Source organism: Lynx rufus, unplaced genomic scaffold, assembly GCF_022079265.1.
Source record: "Lynx rufus isolate CCGP_SWC_20201006 ecotype Redwood Valley unplaced genomic scaffold, mLynRuf1.p SCAF_10, whole genome shotgun sequence".
In the NCBI taxonomy this organism is placed as follows: Eukaryota; Metazoa; Chordata; class Mammalia; order Carnivora; family Felidae; genus Lynx; species Lynx rufus.
The window spans coordinates 34,204,465-34,229,173 of record NW_025814824.1 but is presented as its reverse complement, the minus strand read 5'-3'; positions in this window follow the sequence as shown (position 1 = coordinate 34,229,173).

Genomic DNA, 24,709 nt, shown 5'->3' with positions numbered 1-24,709 from the left:
TAAAGGGTGATCTCTCAGCCTTAGGATGTTCTGAAACTGCTTTAGAGAGGAGATGATGATGGAAAAACCTAAAAACTGAGCTTGAAGGACTGCTGCATGGAGATTGACATGCCAGGCAGCATTTCTAACATATGCAAAGATATTAGGAAGAATGTCGCTTGCCAGGGACCTGGGGACACCTTGCGTTGGTCGACGAATGGGTTCATGTGGGGAGCACTGTAGGCAGAATTGGATACACAGCCAGTGCTCAAGTCCTGAAGTCCTGTCTGATGTGCCCTGAGGGGTGGAATTTATCCTGAAGGTTGGCCATTGGGAAGAGGCACAAGGACACATTACCATGTATCAGCATGGAAATATTGATCAGATATGTGTTTTAGAAAAAATACTCTGGCTTCACTGTGTGGGATAGATCCCAGTAGGGAAGCTATGAACAGATGTGTTGGAAAGCTTCTGTAATTGTCCGTAGCATAGAAGAAGAGGGGCTGATCCAGGATGGGGACAGCAGGGATGGAGAGGAGGTGATGGATAAAAGGTCTAAGATGCTGAAGGTGACTTGAGATGATGGATGTAAAGGCACAGTGCCTGGAATGCTAATGATGATGTTGGTGGAATTACTGGGCTTTGTTGCCTTTTGGATGGAAGTGGAGACAGTGAGCACAATGGAGGAAACTAGGATTACGGGGTTTTTTGGTCAAATAGCTGGAAAAAGGGGGTAACATAAAGAAATGCAGGGACACACAGATTTGGAGGGGTAAAGTTGCAGTTTTTGTGTGAGGAAATACTGATTTGAGGCACATTCATTGATCAGTGAATCTGTGATACTAGTTAACATTGATTCAGCACTCACTGTGTGCAAGCCATGTACTAAAATCTTTATATTTAAGCTTTGCAACAATTCCGTGAAATAGGTACACATAGCATGAGCCTTTGCATATGAGCAAACTGAGTCACAGAGATGGTAACATGCTCAAGTTCACACAGATGATGCGGGATTGGGCCCTGGAATTAGAACCCAGTTTGAATCAATTGCAGAGCCCTCACAAGGCCTCCAAGAGACTCACAAGGCCTCCAATGAGACTCAATTGCCCAGGGTGTTTATTTAGTTCTATTTGTATTAGTGCTTAAATCAAAGAAAACTCGTGTTGATACGTGTTCACTGACCATAGGAGAGAAAACTGAGAAGAAAAAAACAAGAAATAAAAAAGATTGCACCTTAGTTATTTTGCTTGTAATTTACAAGGCTTTTCAAATGCATCAGAGATTAAATGCTTCTTGACAGTACCCAAATTTATAGTAATTTTCAGAAGTAAGGGGACCTTGGCTAGTTTAGTGAAGGAAGCAAAGAAATCTTGGAAAAGAGTGAAGTATAGCTCATTTTGAAATGTTCTGTGACCTTGTGAAATGAGAAGCGTTTTTTCATCTGTGAATGTACCTTAATCATAATGTAGCCCAGGGGAGCCAAACATTTTATATGTTTTAACAAGCTAAGTGATTTTATAAAAGTGCTGTTAGAAGGATTTATTTTAATTGGACGTTAAGACATACTAGTCTTAAATCATAGCTAGTTCTTTGCTTAGAGCTCTATTTCAGGTTAGCTTTCATAAGGAAAGTAGCTGAACTAATTTTTTTTTCATCAAAATAATCCTCAATATTAGAGTTTTATTTGTTTTTGCTTGTATTAACTTCAGGCTTTTTAAATGCTTAAACTTCACATTCCAAATATTGTAGGGTGTGTGGGGGGGGGTGGGGGGTTAATGTGATTCTCATTTCATGTTTAGCACATTTTATTCCAGCAATGTGACATACTGAAAGGAATACTTTTACCTTATTATGGTGGGTCTCTACCGGCTGGGGGTGGAGGCTGTTTCCCAGGGAATATGTGGCTAAGTTTGGGGACATTTTTGGTTATCGTAACTGGGAGTTGAGTGGAGTGTGCCTCTGACATCTAGTGGGTAGGGCCCAGGGAATGCTGCTAAATATCCTACAGTGCACAGGATAGTCCCCCACTATAAAATTTATGCACCCCAAAATGTCAATAGTGCCAAGGTTGATGAAACCTACTTGAGTGCAGTAGTTACACTAATTAAGCATACACAAATGGAGATATTTTCCTTAGCAGGTAAATAAAAAATACTGATGCTGCATGGCATTCAGGAGGAAATAATAGGTGCAGTCATTAAGGAAATGGAGGCATAAATTAAAACTCAGGGAAAAAATAAATGAGATCTGTGAAGGAGAATTAAAAATGCAATAGAAGGAAGAGGCAAAGTGATCCTAATAACCCATACCTCCATTGTGCATCATCTGAAGACTAGAGGGAGTGTGAGTAAGTGACAGTTGGGATATCCACATCCTCCTTTATAGTAAGAAAAGTATATGTTATTACTGCAGTTATTATTAATAATTTATAGAGCATGAAAAATGTGTTAAGTGCAGTGCAGAGTATAGAGTCGGTCACCACCCAGAGGGTTTTGAGCTTATAATTAGGCAGATGGAGCCATCTCAAGCTCAAGATGGGGAAAATAGGTGACAACACAAGAAAGATGTCACAGTTGCTCCAAACTTTCATGTGAGTTTTATTTGCCTTTCAGTTAAACTTTAATTTAGAGAAAAAACACAAAAATAAAATGAAGTCAGTGAGTACCATGGAAAAAAAAGGCTTTGAAAAATGATTCACACTTCTGAAAAACAAAACTCAAAGATATCAGCTGATATGAATTAGCTTGAAATACTCATCATAAAATGTATAAGGAAATCTTATATATATATATATGTATATATATATATTTTTTTTTTTTTGAGGGAGAGAGCAAGAGCTCGTATGTGCATGCATACACGCATGTGCTGTGCACATGCAGGGGAGGGGCTTAAGGGGAGGGTCTTAAGCAGGTTCCACCCCCAGGGCCCAGATTGGAGCTCCATCTGAGGACCCTGAGATCATGACCTGAGTGGAAGTCGAGAGACGCTTAACTGACTAAGCCACCCAGGTGCCCCCAGGAAACCTTATTAGGAAGTAAATATCAAGTTTTTTTAAAAAATATGTGAGTATACATGTTTAATACATTCATTTTAATATAGGAAATAGATGGGAGTTTTCTGATTCTGTTCTATATGAATTTTTCAATTAGATGTATTTGTGGTATCTATTGTTTTTAATTGGCAGAATCAGAACAGAAAGAATAAGAGAACTCAAGCCTGTGAAAACACACACACACGCACACACAGGTGTGCATGTGTGTGTATGCACTTACACACCCTAATACACACACCAAAATAAAAATGTTGGAAAATGAAGATTTGTCACATTTTCTTTATAACTATGGATGTCGTATTTTAGTCTTTAACTAAAAATTCCATAAAACACAGTTTAATGTGTTTTCTGAAAGAGATACTATTTCACAGATAGAGTCTGACCTCCTTGGTTATGAAATGGTGCTTTTCTTAAGAGGGTACTATACGATAGTGCTTTTCTTAAGAGTATACTATAATCGATGTCTTGTCCATCTGAAAGTAATTATTCAGCTTCTATGTTTTCCTACTTTTTTAATTTTTAAAGAAGCAAAGTAACAAATGAATGAGTAATTGCCAGAGGGCAGAATCAAATTTGTATTATGTTGTAAAATACTACTCTATTACTATGTTGTAAAAATGTTACTCTAAGTATGGGAGAGTCCCTGTTGAACCCTAATAAAATATGAAAGAATCACAACTAAACAAAGTTGGAGAGCTGAAATGAAAATTCTAGTCAGTATGTTTTGCAAATATGTTTAGTGTCAAATTCTTTGGGGGGAAATTAATGTCAAGCTCAGGTAACTTTTTCTCCTCCATTTGACTTTGGTAGCAAATGATAAAAATCCATTGACATGAATGACATGAATTTCATTCTATTTAATTAGAGAGCTTCTGCACTAGTAACATTATTTTCAAGTCTCAGTGAAGAAATGGACATAGTGAGAAGATCTGGCAGTAACTTAAACCAAAACGTTTATAACAAAGTTCTCTTGAACGTTACATTGACTAGATTATCGGGAACATGGACATTTAACAGGCAAGGAGATGGTATATGCGTGTATTATTTAACACAAGGTCCAGGGGAATAGCATCAAATGATAATTTAGTTTAGATGAAAATTGGTGACATTTTAATCCCATGAATGCTTATGAACTTAGATGTTTGCCTTCTCTCCATGATTCTTTCAATACTGGTTTGAGTAATGCATGTTCACCCAGTGTCATTCCAGCATACCTGAAATTGTCTGAGAACATTTTCAAAGGATAGATCCTGCTAGGAACTGTTGAAAGATAAACTAAGGCGTATTCAAGATGTTAAGAGTTTATTTGAGCAAAACTTCCTTTGAATTGGGCAGCACCAAACTGGAAGTGGTTAGGAACGCTCCACCAACAGCAGCTGGGGGAAAGACAGTGTGGGACAAAGTATGGAAGCAAAGACAAAATTGTTTGATAGCCTGTAGCTTAAACCTTAAATGGCTCTTTGTGATTTGTTGTGCTCAGCATTTTGATTCTATAACCCTCAAGACTTTACAGGCTTAGATTTTGGTTTGCCTGTGTAGCCCGCCACAGAACCCCCTCAATCTAATGGCTTCCTTGTTTGATTAACAGTATAAAATTGAGTGCTTGGTAGATAAATTCTTTCAAATGGAACCACAAAAATGACATGTGGAGTGTCGTATAAAGTTGCCAGCTTTTGAATGAAGCAGTCTCTTCAAGCAGTAGGTGTATAGAAAAATAATCTGGGGAGATGGTTCTTTAGGTAGATGCCTCTTTAAATTAAATGTAACACTTTAGCTGACTGCAAATGAGCACAATTCCATATTCAATTTGGGTATTTCTCTAACTCCAATACACAAAATATTTGGCTACATACTGTTTTAAAAATTAGACTTCAGAACATATTGTTATAATTTTCCAGATCCATTTTCTAAAGTGTTTTGATGTTTAACATGTTCTATATCTTAGGGAAATGATTGTTCCCTTGCTGCTTTTAATTTAAATAATGCACGTTGTTACTACTATTATCCCTCACCTTCTCAGGAGCACCTTTTCAAGGCTTACTCATTTACATGCTTTCTTCTTTCTTTCTGCTATAGTAGTACTTTTAATTCATTCTGTGAATATCAGTTGAGTGATGTTACCCTGTGTATTTTTAAATTAGAAGTACTGTGTCATTTTTCTATAAAATTATGTAGTTTCAATTTGGGATTATTCATTTAGAATGTATTTCTTTTCCATTTTGTCCTTATTTTATTTTTTGATTGTTCTTTTCAATATGATACTCTTCAAACAATTTTGTATAAGTAGATTGAAGTATGTAAGAATGTCTGCATTGCCACAGTATTTTTTAATTCATTTATTTTGAAAGAGACAGGGAGAGAGAGCATGGGTGGGGAAAGGGCAGAAAACTAGAGAATCCCAAGCAGGCCCCACACTCAGCATGGAGCCCAATAGATGCAGGGCTCGAACCCAGGACTCTGAGATCATGACCTGAGCCAATATCAAGTTGGACACCCAACCAACTGAACCATCCAGGCACCCCTGTATTGCCACAGTGTTAAACAAAGGAGACTCCCTCCCATGCACGTGCACATGCACAACACACACACACACACACACACACACACACACAGGCTGTGTTTGTCTTCGCACTTGCAAAAATTTCTACCGCAATTTCTTGCCACCTACTCCCTTTCAATCTGTCTTTCTCCAGAGAAACTCAGCTAAAGTTGTGCTCTCAATTCTACCAGTGATCCTCTAACTGATAAAAGCATGGCTCTTTCTCAGGCCTCATCCCCTGTAACCCATCCACACCTCTGCATCTGACCCTTGACTGATTATCTCACCAATAATTTTGGGTCTGGGATGCCCTTTGACAGATGACCTATGTTTTCCCAGTCTCATGGCACTGGGTCACTCTCCTTTTTCTGATACCTCCTCTTTCTGCCCAAATCAGTGGATTAGCGAAGAATGTCATAGGTTCAAAGAGTGACCCCTCTTTTTGCTAGCTAGCTGAGTGATTTTAGATAATTTATTCAGAGCTCTTATTTGATAAATTGGAAAAAAAAATAAGAAACATCGACTTGTGTGATTTTTTCCTCTTAAGCAATCAGAACGTACTTGGCCTAAGTGAGAAAGGGAGGAGACAGAAAGAAGGAAGATACTTCATAGGGACGTAGCAAAGCTCCTGTTTGATATTTGACTGGCTTCCCTTTCCTTCTCCACCCTGTGGTACTGCTCTCTCCATGGTACTAAACCTGCCTGAGCTATCCTTTGTTCATATGCTTCTTTAACCTGGCATTCTAAAAAGTCTCGCATTCTGACTCCAAACTACTTTTCCTAGTTTATCATTTACTTATCCTTTCAACAAACCTGTTGCTGGACACACTTTTCTAATTTACTGCATCCTAAAAGAATCTTCTAGATCTATATGCTCCCTGAGTTGCATTTTCTAGCACCTGTCCATAAGATGATTGGACAGCCTAATGGCTCATGCCCTTCCACAAACCTTCATGACCCTTCATGTGGGAGAATGGAAAATACTAGAGGCTTTTCCCACAGCCTCTGAAGCCTAGGGATGGGGTTTCCCACATCTGTCTCCCAGGTATACTTCGTTGTGGTCCATTTATATTCTGCTGGTATAGCCAATCCAGCAGGTGTTGTTTTCTCTGAAATTTCTATGGCAGAAGCAAAAATCAATCTCCATGCTCAGGTCCATCTGACCTTCAGGAGATGCATGCTAGGAAACTTTTCTTCTTGGTGGTAGACGGAGGATAAAACGGAGAAGGTGCGTATTTCTGGGCTTCCTGGAAGCTCTTCCTAAAATTCACCTCACTCTTTTGGTTACAGCATCAGTGGGAGCCTGTGGGCATCCAACCATGGAATCAGTGGCCAGTCTAACTGCCTGTAGACACTCCTGATGTTCTGAGTATTGGTTTTGAAATATCATTATTTTCAAGAAGAGAAAGCACCCTCCTCTGTCCTTTTCCATAGGAAAGAGAAAGAATGCACTCTCTCGGTCAACATTGAGCTCCCCACGAAACTGATCACAGTTCTTGGCAGCTCTTCTTAGGGCCACTGAGGGAGGGGTTTTTAGGACAAGGTGGGTACTGATAGCAAAACCTGCTCTGGCATTTTTCAGCCCAAGTTGCGGGTATGGGGTTGTTCCCACATATTGCTGGCTTGCTCACTGCAAGCCATCTCTGATATCTGGGATATTTCATATTTTTGTTCTTAGATTCAGATTATAGACATAATTCTGAGCTCAGGAAAATCCCACATGGAATTCTAATATGGTTAAAGTTGTAAGTTTTAATTGAAAGATAGTTGATATGAATCACTTAACACAGTGATTCACAATGCCAGCACACTGCAAGTTATTAAATATTTCCCACTACAGTTATATTATTATTTGTATGATTACTTGTGTAATTGCATATAATAATTTCACTCTCTTTATGTAACTGACTTCTAATCATGTTAAGTCCAGAGTCTATGTCTGATTCAGTATCTAAGTTTTAAAATTAAGATTGCAAATCAGAAATTATTTCATTTTGTATAAAATGACATTTTTCTGGAATGCTACACAAAGCAATTTAGCTTAATCCTGCAGCTGCCAAAAAAAAAGAAACACATGGAAAACCATGGTGAACATATGTGTCTTCATATATTTTTCTGCATGGAATCAGAATGAAACCTGTCTAGTTGAGTCATTTGCAAATTGCATACTCACCTAATTTGATGTATTTTTTGGTATCCAATAAAGCTCCGTTTAGGTTAGAAAAATAAGTGTGATCTTAAAGAATAGATTTCACTACAAAGAGCAAACTAGCGCTTAGCTTTCTTCAGAACTAGTTTTCCATTAAATAAGATACTCCTCTTTGTGGTGATTACTCTTGAGTGAAAATGTGGGGAATGGCCAGTTAGCAACAACATTTCTTTCCAAGATGGTGTGTTCTGTGTTTGCATTAGTGACATAGTCGCCAGTGGGCATCTTGTCATTTGCAAAAATTTAAATGAAAGTAACAACTTAACCCCAAGATTTATAAACTGTTTTCAATTAGTCGACTAAATATTCTCTTAATTTGTATCTTTTTTTAAATTGTATTATTATTTTTAATTTACATCCAAATTAGTTACATGCATCCATACAGTGCAATAATGATTTCAGGAGTAGAGTCCTTAGTGCCCCTTACCCATTTAGCCCATCCCCCCTCCCACAACCTCTCCAGTAACCCTTAGTTTGTTCTCCATATTTATGAGTCTTGAAACTACATCAGTGATACATGAGGGTGTGGTATATGAAAGATTGGACTTAATATATGGAAAGAAAATATTCTATTTTTGTATAAAGCCAGTCCTCAATCCTTTCTACTTTTGCAATGTTAAAATAACATTGTTGCAGGTAATGTGTGTTTACAGGGGAAAAACTTTGTGATTTGGGTAGAGAGCAAGAATCAGAATTCTTCACAGCATAGCAGTTTCAGAAGGCAGAGGTCATGGAAGACGAGGAAGATTTGCTTTGTTGAATCCAGTGGCATTGTGTAGCATTCATTCCCAGGGAGGACCATGTGGCCTGCTCGATGACTTCACAGAACAGTGCACCGGATATTCAATATACTGGAAACTACTCAGATTTAGAAATAATAGAATTTAACATGCCACACAATTTTGTCGTTTTTCATAATGAGTCATCTAGACATTTGCAGATCCGTTGGCTAAAGGGATGCATGTATTTTCCCTTCCACCTGTCTTAGAACACAAATTTATAAGTATTTTTGTAGGAGGCAGTTTCTGTGAAAGGAGAACATTTGTCTTGTTTTATTGCTAAAATTTTATGAGACAGTGACAACTGTAGGTTTTTGTGATAGGAAGCCACATTAACTCCATTAAGATTATGGCCTTTCTTTTTTAAATTTCTTTTTTTTTCCCCTCTCCCATTAACATTTGTGTGGTTTATCCCTGGAAAACGTCAGAAATGGAAGGAGTAATGAGGAAATTTTCTCCCTCTTCCTTCTGAACAAACCATTACATTTCATCCTGCTTTGAATGTTGACCTAACACTTAAAATATTTGAAGTGAATCATAAGCAGCCTTCGAGTTGTGGGTTCTTGTTCTGGTGTGTTTAATGATTTGCTCAAATGTTGACAATTTTCTACAAAGGGGAGGGAGGAGTACTTCAATTTAAAACATCATATTTTCAAGCAGGCTTCAGTATAAAAATATGGACAAAATAGCATATCTTATTACAGTAACACACTGTAAATGCTAGTAGTTTTAAACATAAAGTGTAATTCATTTAGGAGGGAAAAAAAAGCAGTTTTCAAATACCCAAATGATTGTGCAGTAATAATTAGAGGGAAATAATTGTTCAGTTTTTTAGTTAACGTACTTTATTTTAATGGAACACTTTGAATTAACAAACATATCCATACTTTTTGTGTGTGTGACAGTAATAACCACAGTATATCTTATCAGATAATTAACTTCCACAAACATAATAACAAGTCTATGGAGCAGCAATGACACTGCTATAATAAAGTATTTCTTTGGATGTTGTAATCTTAAAAGGAGAACAACTACTTAAATTTAAGCAGCTGCCTTCATGTAAAGGGACTGTCACTTTTTTTTTTTTTTTTACAGTGTGTTATAGAGACACATTTCTGTGAAGAGAAATAAAAGGAGGGGAGGAAAAATACAAAAGTGGACAACAGGGAAAGCATGCAAAGAGATTTAGAAGTAAGCACATACAGGCATCAGGGAAGGTAATGTTACAGCTTGGTATTGGGTGGGTAGAATGGACATGTAATAATATCTGTATTACCCTTTAATTAGGATAAGTGACTTAGGAGTTCAGCTTTTCCTTCTAATTCAGGTAAGCTATTTTCCTTCAGTAGCTCTCAAAGGATCAATTCATGAAAAACAAAAGCTGTCTTTTACTTCTCTTTTCTCTTTTGAAGTAATGTTATTATAAGCAAGCTCCAGATTATACGGTTCCATTTGGACATCTTGTAACCCAATGGTGAAATGCAGCCAGGTCTGTGGAAAGGAAGGACCGCCCAAAGTACCAAAGTAGTTGTCAAAACACTGGGAGAGGATTAAACTCTGCTCTATTTTTGTGTGGACATAATAGCTAGCTTAATATTTGTTTCTGTTCTTGATAATAATATGATACATTTCAAACAAACAAAACAAAAATCTACCTTCAATTTAAAACTGCTTGGGAAATAACTGGCCCTTGCAAAAGAAACAAACAAACAAAAAACAAAACAGGAAAATAAGAAAAACCCCAACTCAGTTTTTCTAAGGGTAAGCAAACAATACATATCTATTTTTTGTGCTTCACTTTAACTGCTGTAATCTGACAAAATTTAGGTGCATTCTGATAGAGTTTAGTGTTCTGCTAAGAAAGCATGAAGTATTTTGCATTCTACCTAATCATTCAATTGTGTGCGATCAGCGAACATTTCCCAGACTGTGCCTATTGAATTATGCCTTCAATGTTCCGTGATTGATAGAAGTTGTGCAATTAATTTTCCCCTCATTAAGGTGAAATGCACCTTTTGTGATATAACCATGGGGTGCAGAGATTTAACTTAAAATTATGTAAAAACCTGTGAAAATGCAAATATTTCTATATGAATATGAGGAGGGAAATACTTCAAAGCAACTCTGACTGTACAGGCATAGTGTACTGTGGTATACATACAACATGAGTCATGATTTCAGTAAATATGCATTCAGGAATACTATATGCTATTAACACCAGCGCTTTCCTGAGGTATATGACTTGGTGGTGTTTGCCCACCAGGAACATACAGATTTACTGCAGGTAGGGCTTTCACACTGATTGGCTGATCCTGTGCATGTGAGAGGCAAGTACTATATACAGGTGTGTTTTCCCCTGCTTCTCAGGTGAGCTATTGGAGGTCATGGACACCTGCCTCATATCTGCACTCCTGATGCTTAATATAGTACAGTAAAACCTTGGATTGCAAGTAACTTGTTCTGCGAGTGTTCTGCAAGACGAGCAAACATTTCTAATAAATATTAACTTGGCAAATGAGTGATGTCTTGCAATATGAGTAGTATGTGGTGCTGAATGTCACATGATCATGACTGAGCCAATGGTTTTTGAAATTTGCTTTGAAATGTAAGTGCTTGAGATTACAAGCATGTTTCTGTAAGGAGTTATGCTTGAAAACCAAGGTTTTACTGTACTTGCCTTCAACAAAGAAAAGGTGGGCAGCACTGACCCAACTATATTCTCTACCAGAAAGTACTCCTTTCACAAAGAACATATTGAAATTTGGTAAGCATTGGTAACATGGTTCAGAAGACTTGATAGATGGGTGCACACATTGGTAACTAGAATGGGAAGGCATGTAATACGTGACCATATTTTTTAGGATTATTAAGTCAGAAACTTCAGATGTAGATATGAATCTCAAATAGATTCATTTGATAATGGTTGCAAATAATTTTATATTTCCAAGTTTCTACAGAAACTTCGGAGTGGTTGAAGAGCAGACTGGTTTTATGCAATGTTTTCATGTTCTATCTCCAAACAGTATTAATTAGAATAAAAATTAAGATACTTGCCATATAGAAGAGGTAATGAAAATCCTGGAGAAAATATTATTTGGCCATGGCATCTGGTAAGAGTTGTAAGCTGTGTGAAAAATCAGAGTGACTCTCATAGGAAGAAGCTATAAGAATCACAGGGCAATGTGGCGATTTTAAAATTCAAACACCCTAAATATTTATTATTATTTTTTTACACTTTGAGGATTTAATTGGAGATATTAATAATGTGTTTAGTTAATATGTTCATTTCATTTAAGCAAATATACTACCATCATAAAATCTCTATTACAGCTGTGCTTTCCCAATTATAAATAGGACAGGATTTTCTGTTACTGACATCTAGTGATAATACTATGTTTCTAGTGTGTAGTAAAAACAATTAACTGAATTTAGAATTGTGTTAACATTAATTTTTGCCCCATGAGTCTCTTCAAAACAAAACAAAACAAAACGAATCAAAATTTGGTACCCAAAGCTAACAACAAAATTAGGTGTCGAGTAGGAACCCTAGAGAGGGTTGGGGTAGGGGACAGAAGAAAGCAAGAAAATTTTAAAAGTTTAAAAATTCTGTTTTCCCCACGCTACTCCAGAGACCTGAAGAGTTGCTTACAATGGTAGATAGCAATGGTGGAATACAGAAAGACTAGAGTTGTGTTATCTCTTTCTTGTCACACCCAGACCATTCCTGAGTCAGGAAGAATTGAAAGGCTAGTGCCTGGATGGGGGTTAGGAAGAGTCAAGCCATCTGTAGTACAGCTGGAGCATGTCCCAGCCTCCGGATGCTATAGAATCACTTAGAACCCACACTGAGGCCCCACACTTCTTATTTCCTCTCAGCCTATTTCCTTCCAGATTCAGGCTACAAATGGTCTTCTGTGCACTTGAGTTCCAGGTCTTGTGATCAGGAGACTGGTGTTTTTCCTCAGGGCTTCTCTAGTCTCCTCAATCTTGGAGTCAGATTCCATTACCTTATTTTTGGTGCAGTAGTGACCCCACCTCCCCACATCCACATAACAGAAGAGCTGATTTTGGTTTTCTTCTTGGACTGAGAGTTTTTAACTTCATCATTTACATAACCATGACTGGCTATCTTATTGTCTAAAATACATATAATCCTAATAATTATGGTTCTACTGTAACAGATTCATATTGTAGACTGAGTTCACAATTAATTGTCACATATTCAGTTTACCATACAAAATACTGTGACTTTTGAGAATTAACCAAGGGAAATTGTTCATTGTAACTTTTCCACAACTTCACGGGTCATAAGTACTTGCTAAGTGCATGTGGTTGGAGAGGCAAAACATAAACACTGAAGTAACTGTGAGAGTATGAATCAACATCCCCATCCTGCTTTTCTCAACATATGGCAGAGAAATCATCGCATATAATTACTACTGGTATTGCCATTTTTTGCTCTCTACTTCTGTCTTATTTTGTTATATCATACTCAAAATACTTCCAAGTTAGAGACATAGAGTAAGTGGGGTAAAATTACTGCCATTCTTATTTTTTATTCTTTATTTAACACATGTTACTACATTTTCTCTTGCTTCTGTTAGCTTTCAAGTGAATTTTTTGTTTGTTTGTAAACATTTTATATCCTAACACTTCTTTTTGTTCCTAAACTGTAACTTTTCTCTTAAGAATATAAAGTTATGTTCCATTAATTCAATAGGTTAGGAATAATGCGGGCTTTATCCTAGATATGGAAATGCCTAGATTATAAATAAGATCTGTTGTAATGGGTAATGAGAAATAAGAGACTGATTTTGAATATGGGTCCCTTTCAATGTAATTTAGAGCAGTGAATCAAATTCCTAGACTGAACCGAGAACCAACCATGATGAAAAGATTTCTCCATTAAAATTTTCTCTATCGATTATATTGTGGTTTGATTCTCCTTAGTGTCCTCAAATGCTTTATGACTGTTGTGATATTGTGACTTATAATAAGAAGTAAATATTTGATCTTCCTCCCCCTTTCTGGCACAGAGCTCCCAAAACCCTTGGAATTTCCAAAGAGGTGAGAGCAACAAAGGTGTCTTTTGTTATATTAACAAGGCAACTTTGGGTCTCCACCTAAAGATAGAGGCTGCCTGAAGAGCCAAACAGCTTAGAACTTTCCTTCCCACTTCCTTGACTTCCTGGAAGAGAGAGGGGAAGGAGGTTGAATCAGTTGCCAGTGATGAGTGACTTAATCACCCATGCTGATGTGATGAAGCTTCCACAAAAATCCCGAAAGAACAGGGTTCAGAAAGCTTTCAGGTTGGTGAATACATAGAGGTCCTGGGAGAGTGCTGGGCTTGGAGACAGCATGAGTGTGCTGTGCCCTCTTGCCATACCCTGTATTCTCCATCTTATCCTTCTGGCTATTCATAAGCTATATTGTTTTAGAATAATAATAATAATAATAATAATAATACCTGTAATCTAATGAGTGAGTGGGTCTTCTGAGTTCTGTGAGCTGCTTTTGCAATTTAATCAACTCAAGGAGGAAGTCTTGCAAACCTCTGATTTATAGCCAATTGATCAGAAGCACAGGTGACAAGCTGGCCTTAGGACTGACATCGGAAGTGGGGGGTGAGGAAGTAGTCTTATAGCACTGAGCCCTTAACCTGTAGAATTTGACACTGTCTCTGGGTAGATGTGTCAGAATTGAGTTGAAGTCTTTGGCATCTTGCTGGTGTCCGTAGAATTGCTTGGTGTGTGGGGATGCTCTGTTCCACACACACATTGGAAGTGAGTCTAGGAACCACAAATAACTAGGTAGTTCTTTGCATCCAGAGCATTTTTGTCTCCTCAGCTTGTAAGGGTCTGGTTTAGTATAACAAGTATGGAACTGATAGACACAATCTGAACTTGAGACTGCTCTACAATTACAAAAGTAGGTGACTTTAAGAACAAGCCTGTAGCATCATCTGTAAAAAGGAAATAATATAACATCCATCCTTCATAGCCAGAGTGAGAGTGTGTGTTAGTGTGTATCAGTTAATTGATAAATATGGTGGGATTCTGTGACCTCAAAGACACTACATGAAGATTAGTTTTCAGAGACTCATATTGCTCACTGCAACTACTATCTAGGACAGCTGTGACAGTTGGGGAAGATCCTTTAAGATGATGCAAAGAGTTATATTTAAGAAGGTGAGGGGGGCGCCTGGGTGGCTCAGTCAGTTAAGCGTCTGACTGTAGATTTCAGTTCAGGTCATGATCTTGTGGTTCATGAGTTCAAGCCCCACATCAACCTCCATGCTGGCAGTGTGGTGCCTGCTTGGGATTCTCAATCTCTCTCTCTCTCTCTCTCTCTCTCTCTCTCTCTCTCGCTCTCACTCTCTCTCTCACTCTCTCTCTCTCTCTCTGTGCCCCTTCCCAGCTCACTCTCTCTCTCTCCCTCAAAGTAGATAAATAAACTTAAAAAAGAAAAGAAAAGAAAGAAAACATGAGGAATAAGTTGGGAGTCAAGAGTGCTTGTATATAAAATCCTACCCCTCATAGTTTTGTTTTTTGACTGATGATCCTGACACAATGTAGGGCTTAACAGGACCAAATACAGGGTGTGTGAGGTCATTGCTGAAGAAGGAACAAGCCCAGTTAAGTTTGTGGTCTCAGAGATGGAATCATGGCTCGTAGCCAGGGTTAAAACCAGAAGCTCCCTGAGAATTGGAAGCCAGCCGGGAGAGAATGTTAGAGATGTTGCCGAAAATGGGAGCAAATGATCAGTGACCAAGAAAGCAGACCTGTAACAGGAGACAGGAATGTGAGAAACAGCTTTTTACGGAGTCCCACTAATTTAGATGGATGTTATATTTTTTAATGTATCACACCCAGCCTTTCGTCACCACTGGTCTTCATCCTCAGAACACCACTTTGTAAGCCATACGTTGTCAAACACGAGAGGAGTGAAGAGTTGTCATTAAACATGTGATAAAAAACTGAAAAGAAGGGCGCCTGGGTGGCTCAGTCGGTTAAGTGTCCGACTTTGGCTCAGGTCATGATCTCGTGGTTCACAAGTTCAAGCCCCGCGTCGGGCTCTGTGCTGACAGCTGGGATACTGGAGCCTGCTTCCGATTCTGTGTCTGCCCCTCTCTCTGACCCTCCCCCCATTCATGCTCTGTCTCTCTCTGTCTCAAAAATAAATAAACATTAAAAAAATGTTTTAAAAAAAACTGAAAAGAAGATATAGACCTGCATTACTGTAGTGAAAGTTCAAATTGATGATCTTCAACTGTAAAGATATGTTAAGTTCATCTGGGCATTTCCTGTCTAAAGGAAGAGCATGTTATATGTTACATTTTTCAAATATTTCAATCAAATATTGTTAATGTTTGAGGAAACAGAAATGGGTGTGTTTGCTTTTTGTCAGAAAATCATTTCTGAAAAACATATCCTCCATTCATTAGGAAATGATGACTATGTTTAATAATCATGGAGAAGACCAATATTAACTATATCATATAATAACTTAGGTAGAAAATTTTCAATTTTTATGTTCTTCTGCACTCTTTATCAAATCCCTTAAGATGAAATCACTGTGAACAACCTATGTTTGCTTTATGGGTTTTCCTTCCTTCACTGCTTGCTTCAACCAATTATTCTCTATATTCTTCTTGGTCCTATCATGGATAGGAATCTTGAATGTTTAAAATTTAGGTAACTTGATTCTTCAGAAAATTGTGTACAATACATTAGAAGTGATAGAAATATTGGGAAACATACCCCTTCATAGAGAATATTAGAATCTTTTTCTCTTGGGGCACCTGAGTGGCTCAGTCAGTTAACCATCTGTCTTTTGATTTTGGCTCAGGTCATGATCTCTCAGTTCTTGGGTTTGAGCCCCATGTCGGGGTCTGCGCTGACAGTGTTTGGATTCTCTCTCTCTCTCTCTCTCTCCCTCTCTCTCCCTCTCTCTCCCCCTCTCTCTCTGCCCCTCCCCAGTTTATTCTCTCTCTCAAAATAAATGAACTTAAAAAAACAAAACTAAAACCTTTCCTCCTGACTGGTTTTTGTTTAGTATTATTATTTTAAAATGTTGATTGTCATGGTAATAGCAAAAGGATGGAATTTAGAATAGTCTTAATGGGATATTGTAATATTTGGCTCATAAAATATATGTGGAAGTTTTCCTGTCTTAAATCAGTTTTGAGTTGGAACATTTCATGACTCCTCTGGCATGGTAGCCACCATCTGGCCAACATAATATACTAAGATTCTTACAGGCAAAATGTCTCAGCATTCTCTGGAAGAAATTCATTTTTTGAATCTTCCTAGAACCTCAAAGGACCGTGGATACCAAAAATGGGAGATAGAATTATGACTATCCTGTCCCTCCTTATTCAAAAGTAATCAGCTTCAAAGAATGGTACAATGCCCTTCATCTCTGCCTTCTTTGACCTCCCTCTGTGCCCTCTCTCCTGGAAGCTTTACTGTGTGCAACAGCCCTAAATCCACAATCATTGATTGGCTTTCTGGGTAACTTATATTTTAGAGGATTGAGGAAGAATATCTGATCAATTACTTTGAATAAGGTAGCTATTTTTTGGACAAAAAAGCCGTTACTTGGAAATGACTAGATCATGTGGTATCTGATTATATCCCTTGCAGACTTTGTGGGCAGGTGCACACTAAGAGGGAGTTCTCTGTTTTCCTTCTTAGCCCTTCTTCCATTAAACCTTCCTGCATGTATTTCTATGTCAGGCTCCAACCATTCAGGTAAACTGTCATTTTCCTTAAAACTCATGCACTTCAACTCTTTATTTACCTTTCCTTTGAATGAAATTGCCCTCCCATCCTCCTTTCCATTTTATCCTATTTAAAAAAATAATTTAATGTTTATTTATTTTTGAGAGAGAGAGAGAAACAGACAGAGTATGAGTGGGGGAGGTGCAGAGAGAGAGGGAGACACAGAATCTGAAGCAGGCTCCAGGCTCTGAGCTGTCAGCACAGAGCCCGATGTGGGACTTGAACTCACAGACTGCAAGATCATGACCTGAGCCCAAGTCGGATGCCAAATTGACTGAGCCACCCAGGTGCCCCATTTTATCCTATTTAAATCTATTTTAACTTACTAATTATACCAAATGTAAGAATTTAGATATCAACAAGTAGAGATGGACAAAATATATACAAAGCATAGGAGAAGCATGAGTGAAAATGTGGAAGATTGAAATTGAATATTTCTGTGGAATTCATATAGCATTAATGCTTGTTTCTAAAATTATTTATTTATTCTTCATCATGCTGAATTAGACACTATAGAAATTATAGAGACTACAATATATTTTTACTTATGAGATGTAGCTTAAAGAGACACCATTTTAATTCAAGAAAAAATTTTTTCTTGGGGTGCCTGGGTGGCTCAGTCAGTTAAGCGTCCAACCTCGGCTCAGGTCATGATCTCACGATTTGTGGGTCTGAGCCCAATGTTGGGCTCTGTGCTGACGGCTCAGAACTTGGAACCTGCTTTGGATTCTCTGTCTCCCTCTCTCCCTGCCCCTCCCCAACTCGCACTCTTTCTGTCTCTCAAAATAATAAATAAACAAAAAAAGTTGTAATATTTTTTTCTTAATATATTTTTAAGTTGTCGGTTATTTCTTCAAAAAGCAGGTCACTGAGAATTCCCATCATGGCAGCATTTCTCAAGTGGAAATTTATGGAATAGTGGATATTAGTAAACATAATACTTGGATCATTTCTCGTGATAGAACAGTCTTACAACGGCAAATAAAGTTGAAGCCTACTCTGAGTGAAGCACTTGTGAGGGCACAATGGAAGATTAGTTGTGTGTGCAGTTGTGTGTGCCAGTGGGAATCTCACGTGGTTTCACAGGGCTTACCCTTGCTGAACTGGCAGACATGGTGTTGGCATTTATTATAAGAGCCTTTATTTCTCAGAAGGCAATTGAGAGACTGCATACCTGAGCATTCCTTTCTTCTTTTTACATGATCCATCTTGCCTTCACTAGATTTAAATGGGTTAAAAAAAAAAGTATATCCTTTGCATTTTTGATTCAACAAAGAAGGTCTAGGAGACTGACAAACAGACTCAACATTGTTTTTATAGAATATGTTTAATATTACTTTATAGAATACAGTCCTTTGCTAGAATCACTCAGTATTTCAAGTTTAATTTACTTTGTCATTAGGTTAGGAAAGTCACAGTATAGAGGTCTTCTTCCTGAGATTTGTCTTCCTACATAAAGTCAGTCAAGTATCTGGTACAATAGGAAGATAAACTTTTAGTTTTTGGATGAAAACTGGTTGTGATGATGACTAACTGGTTGTTTCAAAGAATAAAGTAAGAATTAATCTGATGGACGTTTTATTTATAGTCACAGCTTCCTCACATTTCAAAGACTGTAGTGAAGGTTGAATGTGCTAACGTTCATGAAGTCCTATGTTTTATTCATGGGACATAGTAGTGGCTTAATACATGTAAATTCTACATTTCTTTTTCCTCCTCCTTCCTTGTTTTTGTGATTCATTATTAAAAGGTTAATGTACATAGTGGTATAGTAATTTTGATAACAGTTAGGTGGAGGCCTTTTGTACGACAATCCCAGACATCTAGAACATCTCTTCAAAACTGAATACAAATGATAAGAACTGAGTATGTTTAAAATAGTGAAATTCAAAAGTATGCAAATAATCTGAAAGCATTTTTTATAGATCTCTCAAATGATTTTAAATCACCAAAACAATGAAACTTGAGATTTAAAAATAATTAGACAGCAAAATATGCATAATTTGCAGTATGCCTAGGGCAAAGAGAATACATTTTTATAAAAACCCTACAACCAGCTTTAAAAATAGAAAAAAGAGAATAAGTAAGATAAGAACATATCAACAAGTAGAGATGGTTTATACCAGCATAATATGGTTATAAATAAAAAAGGAAGCTAAATAAAAATCTACTCGGGATTAAATAAAACCTGGTTTTGACAGAAAGCTTCTAAGGACTCATAATCATCTGCATTTGAAAAACATCTGGCCAAGTCAGTGTTCCTTCTCCTGAATTTCACTGACTTGGGGTTCATTTCACTACATGTTTGCAAAAGAAGTGTGGTTACTGGTGCCTGGAGCACAGGGCCACTGGGACCAGGGCTCAGGCCCAAAGTCTTTGAGCAGCAAGTAAACCCTGGTCCAGGAAGAGCTCAGCCCTAAGACCAGTCCTGCTCTAGCAGCCATGATAAAAACCCCAGGTATTCCCTGAAAATCATGTCAGCTTTCTGGTTGACCATCTTCCTTAATCAATCTTTTGTAAAAGGCAGCTAATAAAATGTAGAGTTGTCTCATCTTGGCTTTTGTCTTTTCCCTCTTATTTCATTTGCCTCTTTTGAAATTGCTCAAGGATGAGAATAAATGCAAGGCTTCCTAAGGATGGAGGAAGTGAAAGGCCTGTGGTGAAAACAATCAGTTCATGAATAATTAGAGCTGACACTATGTAAAAATTGGCAATGAAGTTGAATTTTGGAGCATAGTTAGCATTTTAGTTAATTGTCTGGATCCACTGCAATTTTATTTCTTTCTTTCAGCCATTTTGTTATCAGTAATACAGTAGCAAAGACGGGCTTGGACATTCAAAGCTCCTTGAAGGATATATTCTCCAGTGGTAGCAATAGAGACCACCTTCTTCTGTTTCTGTCCAGGGCAGTGTTTCCATGCAGGTACAAGAAAGGTGAATTTCTGATGTGTCATCACTTATCTTCCTCACAGGTGCCTTTATCCTGATGCTAAAGAAAATTGCAAAAGTAATTGCAGGACCAAATTCACATCATTTTATGGAACTTGGAAGATATATATGAGAGAATCTAGACCACACAGAAAATGTTGAAATCGTTTTTTAAAATAGATCTGTACTGGTACTGATACTAATAGAAAACTGTCTTTCATGATAGTGAACTTATTAAAAACAATTCAGGGAGGCTCTTGGTGCATGGTTTCTGGGAAAAACCATCTTAATGGGAAAGGTCAGCAATTTAATAAGACACGATATGAGTGCTATTTAGACCCATACTGGTTCTTACGTAGGGCCTGAGGATTTACCAAATATTGGACATTTACTGCAACTAATAGTAAGGATTAAAAACAAACAAACAAAAAACCTAAATTAGATTTCCTTATGTACACAAACTTCCATAATAGTAGGCATAAGAAAAACATCAGTCCCTACAGAGATTTATTTCCTACAATCTGTATTACTACACATATTATTTATAGGTGTTCACCAACGTTGTATTAGGCAACATGCCAGAATCCAAAATCAGCTGAAAAAAAAAATTAACTCAACATTTATATTTTATGCATTACTCTCTTGATTAGATATTTAGGGGAGAGATAAAAGAACAAAATGTGTTCTCTATACATAATTAATTAAAAAGACAAACAATATTTTGCTGCTAAGAATTTGGCAAGGGGAAGTGAATCTGTAAAACTTAGAAAGACTCTGAGAATTTGTTATAAGGTGTTATGAGAGGGTGTCAAACACTATTATAAGAAAAAAATTTGAAGTAGAATCTGTAAACTGATATGATCATGGAAATAAGTCATTTCACTGTAATAGACCATTAATGAGAAACTGCTTTGTGCTTTTTTTTTTTAATCTCATGTGCTTATTTCTGCAGGGTATATAAAGCTTAGTAATAAATGTGCACTTAACTTCTGTAGTATATAGTTTTTGAGGAGAGAGGAGATAAAATCACAGAATTTGATATTATGTAAATAATTTTCAAGACCAAGATCAAGGGTGATCAGGAGTCTGGATGCCCTAAGCTTGTACAAGTGGGTAAGCTCTCTTTCAGAAAAATAATTCAAAAATTATAAATACACTATTAGAGTCAACAGTTATTTAGAATAAGAAAATAAATCATAATTTGTAATTTTCATGGAAAGCTGACAAACATCATAAAAAATCTAGAAATATAGGGGTGCCTGAGTGATTCAGTTGGTTGAGCATCCAAGTCTTGGTTTTCGCTCAGGTCATGATCTCACGGTTTGTGGGTTCGAGCCCTGAGACGGGTTCTGCACTGACAGCATGGAGCCTGCTTGGTATTGTCTCTTTCTCCTTCTCTCTGCACCTCTCCTGCTCTCTCTCTCTCTCTCAAAATAAATTAAGTATAAAAAATTATTTAAAAATCCAGAAATATATACAGTATATTTATTAGCTCCCTGCCATACCTCTAATTTTTCTCAGTTATAATTTTTCATTGCTTTTTCACATGGCAATTTTATAATATTTCCAATAAGGAAAATAGAAAAATAGCTCAAAATTAGGTAAAGTTCTTCCTTATAGCAATGTTGATGAAAGTTTATTTTTTTTTTTTAAATTTTTTTTTCAACGTTTATTTATTTTTGGGACAGAGAGAGAGCATGAACGGGGGAGGGGCAGAGAGAGAGGGAGACACAGAATCGGAAACAGGCTCCAGGCTCTGAGCCATCAGCCCAGAGCCCGACGCGGGGCTCGAACTCACGGACCGCGAGATCATGACCTGGCTGAAGTCGGACGCTCAACTGACTGCGCCACCCAGGCGCCCCGAAAGTTTATTTTTCAATTGATAGTTCAAAAACCATTCATCAGCTTTATGACTTTTCACTGGTAATGTGATAATTTCTGTGATATATAGCTATCCCAGGCATCCCAGTTTTCTTCCACAGTGACAGGTCATAATATTTTTGAATTTATGACAAGCATCAACGAGTTTGTCACTGGTGTCCTCAGAAAAGAAGCTGGATGAGTTGAGGTGGGCAATAGGAGTAGACCTAGGAATTGTTCCTAAAGCAGATCAATAGTGGTAATTGAACTGTGAACCACATAAGTATATTATGCTAAATCCAAACTAAATATACCCTCATTTAACTTCCCTTCCTGGATTCCCAGAACACTACTCTGCAGGAAGAGAAGTATGAATAATGTTAAAGTGATTGGGAGTGAAATCATTTACCATCACAAATTTTACAAGCATTTGACCATGCCAGTGTGATGTGATGAAATATGGGGCCTATGAGTTTGGAGGACCCCAAAGCTAAAGCTTTGTTTCTTTTTTTTCCCCCAGTATTTATATATTTTTGAGAGAGAGTGCAAGTGGGGGAGGGGCAGAGACAGAGAGAGAGAGACACACACAGAATCTGAAACAGGCTCCATCCAGGCTCTAAACTGTCAGCACAGAGCCTGAAACTTGGGACTGGTGAGATCATGACCTGAGCCGAAGGCAGACACTTAACCAACTGAGCCATCCAGGCATCCCCTGAAGCTAAAGCTTCCTTAAGGTCAAGGCAAATCTGCTTCTAGCTCTGAGAGAAGGTGTGCCATACTTGACAGGCGTCAGAAAAGACCTCACGCAGGAGAGAACATTGGGGATGGATTTTGAACAAGCAACAAAAGGTGATTCTGTTGTGGGTGGCTCTACGTGGTATTTTCAAATACCATGACCAAGATTAAGGGTGATCAGGAGTCTGGATGCCCTAAGCTTATACAAGTTGGTAAGCTCTCTTGCAGAAAAATAATTTAAAATTATAAATACACTATTAGAGTCAACAGTCAGTTGTTATTTAGAATAAGAAAATAAATCATAATTTGTAATTTTCATGGAAAGCTGACAAATATCATAAAAATCTAGAATTATAGGGGTGCCTAAGTGACTCAGTTGGTTGAGCATCCAATTATGTGATGCAGTTATGTTTTCAGAAAAGTCTTTGAGTCTGACATGTTTGTGAATAGTGAAAATTGAGGTCATTTTAGGTAGACCAGAGACCTAACATACAAGGTCTTATCCACTATGTTTAATTAATTCTTTCAGCAGAGTTTCCTGTCCTGTGTTAAGTAGGTAATAGTAGGGAACCATTGAAGATGCTTGAGCAGGATCTTGGCCAGATTGCAACTGCCTGTTCATTGAACAGCACTTTCAGTTAAACGGATTTGGTGAGTTTGGGAAGACCAGAAGTAAGGAGTCTTTTTTTAATAAAGCTAGTGAAGAGAAGAACAAATCCTTCGGGCACCTGGGTGGCTCAGTCGGTTGATTGTCTGACTTTGGCTCAGGTCCGAGATTTCCAGCCCTGTATGAGACTTCTGCTACCTGTGCGGACAGAGCCCTTCAGATCCTCTGTGCCCTCCCCTCCTCCCCGTTGGCCCCTCCCCCGCTTGAGCCCATAGGCGCACGTGCCTTAGCAAAAATAAAATAAACATTAAAAAAAAGAGATGAGCAGGTCCTGTCAAAGACGCGGTAATATAAAAAAGATGGGTGAAAGAGATATTAAAAAAGGGAAAAAATAATAATTGCAAGAGTGCCATGCAATGTAAGAGTGTCATGCTCGAGGGAACAAAAGAAATGTGAAAACTGTAAAATGAAGTTCATGTATATGGCATTTCCAGGGTCATTTGGTAGTGGCTGAAATATATCTGCTCATTCACAAGTGACTTTTTCAAAGCTTTTTCATCATCTTTACGTTTTTCTGTGTACACTTTCATATTTATATTCTTATTGCTTAAAATTTTAAGTTTAGGTCAGTATCTAATGTAGAGAAAACAAAGGACATTATTTCTGGAAAATGCTTTTTATAATTTGGGGGCAGGGGTGAATGGTCACTGTATACTTAAAAGCAAATTGTGGTATTGAGTGCTATGTGATTTTAACCTAAATTCTGGCCAAAAAGTCACCTTAGTCTTTCTGCCATTAAAATCCGTATTCTATCCACAGTTATAAAATACATTTTCCCAGCGAGGCAGGGGAGGGAAGCAGAGATTGCATTTGTAGATCATTTAGATCCCATAGGGAAAACAGCACATGTGAAATCACCTTACATATAAAACGCCCCATGTACTTTTGGATAACGAGAGAGTGGAGTATTTTCTCAACTCATCTGCCTTTATCACTTGGTGATAAACAGGTGTTCTCATCTTTACCTTTTTTTTTAACTATTGATAATTTATTTTTATTTTCATTGTTTGCTATTTATTAATCTAATTCCAATTACATTTCAAAGTTACGTTTAGGAGTCTTAAATTCATATTGCCGTATGTGTTAATATATGAAATTATTTTGCTTAAAAACTTACAAACAAACAAACACCACACACACACACACACACACACACACACACACACACACAACAAACC